The sequence below is a fragment of the Mizuhopecten yessoensis genome, unplaced genomic scaffold, assembly GCF_002113885.1.
Source record: "Mizuhopecten yessoensis strain PY_sf001 unplaced genomic scaffold, ASM211388v2 hete_36088464, whole genome shotgun sequence".
NCBI classification, from domain to species: Eukaryota; Metazoa; Mollusca; class Bivalvia; order Pectinida; family Pectinidae; genus Mizuhopecten; species Mizuhopecten yessoensis.
Window position 1 is genome coordinate 1 of NW_018483697.1, and position 2501 is coordinate 2501.

Sequence of the window (2501 nt, forward strand, 5' to 3'; positions counted from 1 at the left end):
AATCCGCTCCGCCTGCTACAGCCCATTCGATCTGTTCCTGGAAAAATGTAGTACACATACATTTGTTTATGATAGATCATGTAAAGTTAATATCATGACTGTGTTTATTTTCTCTACTTTTCATTTAATAGTCATTTGCGAAAAGCATAACAACTACAGCTAAATACTCATTCAAGCGATATATTTAATCGATTCACGACCAGGTGCAAAATAGGCACATTTCACAAGGTATACATGATTTGAAGTATTAGATACATGAATGTATTTAGAAATAAGTAAAACAAAACCTTAAAAATGTTTCGTGTCGTTTCTATTGTTGCTGGGTTGTCGACCTCGTATACACACGAATTACAGATGTTTCCCGCCATGAGAGTTCCTGTGTCGTCTGCTACTTGGCGTGCGATTTTCAGGGCGGTTACATTTAAATTTTCCAGGTCTCTTTCACGTCCGATGTGTCTAAGCTTTTCACGATGTCCATAGTACTATATGTATGGATAGTAAAAAAACCTGCAGTTGTTTCAATGTTTACTCACTGAGAATATACAATGTTTTGTTTTCTTAAGGATTGCTTTTTATTGAGTCTATCTGTGATTTTTATCATGAAATGATTGGACATGAATATATATAATAGCTTACCTATTTTCTTTACTTTTGGATATTTTTCAGCAAACTCATTCCATTAGACAAGATAGAATAGGAAACATTATCATTCGAATTAGTTGTTTGCAGGTATTTAACAAAAGGGCTTGAACACCTTTACAGATTTTTTTTCTTTCAAATATCTGATACCGTAAAAGCTAACACGACGTCACTTCCGGCATGGACAAATTCCTCGTGCAACTCTTTGACTTTTTCAGGATGTTCTAAGACGACTTCTGGTACATAGCTTCCAGCTTTCAAGTAACCTCTTCTCTCAAATTCAAAAAGATATCCTTCTGCTACGATCACATTCTCCCCTGACCGCAGCCTCTCTAATAATCCTAAAAAGTAAAAAAGGGACAGGCACTTTCTGATTTATAAACTATTCGATTGTTTAAACTTGATTACTGTGGCAATTTTAGAATAAGTACAGAGTTCATATCAATTAGGATCCGTGCGTCAATGCACACTATATGTCGCTATGTAGATTCTATGTGTGCTTTGAGGACATTTGATGTCAGTGTGAATGTGTGCAGAATTTGAGAAAGGATGCAGCGAAGATTTATGTGTATTATATAGATGTCATTGCAATAGAATGAATGGTAGGTAAAGCTTGAGAATACACAAGGTCTGGTTTAATAGTTATAATGGGAGGGTGTGTTAGAGTATCCTTGAAAACGAACCTTGCAGACACATGTTAAATGAGCAAATGAGCAAAAACATCAACAGAAAAACAGAATACTGTAACACACAACGGACATAATATTGACACGTTGTACGTATTAAAAATATGATTAAAGTTTACATCACTTTCCAAGAACCATCAACAATTAGTTATTGAAAAAATATAAACAAGACAATATTCGTCGCCTTTACAGATATACAGCGACATAACAGACTCGCCTGTAAGCAGATATATACAGCGACATAACAGACTCGCCAGTCGCCTGTAAGCAGACATATACATCGACTTAATCCTGTGCTTTTCAGAATGGTCGTGCTTCAGAGAGTAATGTTTTTGAGCTAATGACCCTTCATGGTTGTCGTCGTTGGAACTTTATATTCATACTCATACTCAGGTTATGTTCAGTTACGCATACGGCACACATATCATATTGACAAAGATAAAATCGTTTTGTGACTACATATAATGTTACAAAAAACCCTCTGAAGTTATCATTGTACGACAGAATCGGTTTTAAACGAATCTATAAATGATTATTAATGCGTAGAGAAATACAACCCCGTGTACAATGTATACCGTGTTGTTGATGTAATAATCGGATAAAATAGAAGTAAATACAAGCTAAATGTATCCATGTATACCCTGGGGATATGTAACATGATACAAGAAACCCTGTTCCTTTATCTAAACTTAAAAAGAAAAATACCCTAACATATCTCAGTGCAGTCACTTAAAAACATGACGTCAATCAAATGTCTAGCGTTAAATCAGTTAATGAGATCTGACTGGAATGAACATTTCATCTTAAGGGAGTTTATTGCCCAAATGGGGTCTTATGGGTCCGTTTCTTCCCATAGAAACAAATACCATTAAAGGTGTAAATCCAAACGAAATATCTACTGAATTTTTGGAGTAAAAGCATTTGAAAAATAAATGAATGAATAGAAAAATAAATATCAATTTTAAAGAAGCGTGATAAAAACTATTGTATGATGGAAATAAAGTTAAAGTATTTCTCAAAAATAAAAAATATAATGCTGTTAAGATATAGCTAGAAATCATTGGTGGTGACGTCAGAATACAAAGAGCGTGTTCATGAGATGTTTTAAACGTATGGTATTGAGGCTATTTTGTCTGGTGAGGTATATATGTGTGTATTAAGTATGACTATCTGGGA

At 34.3% G+C, this 2501-nt stretch overlaps 1 pseudogene; it reads right to left on the minus strand.

The window, feature by feature from the left end:
- Window positions 1-4: 4 nt before the first annotated feature.
- On the minus strand, window positions 5-980 carry LOC110444300 (annotated as a pseudogene).
- Window positions 981-2501: the final 1521 nt, after the last annotated feature.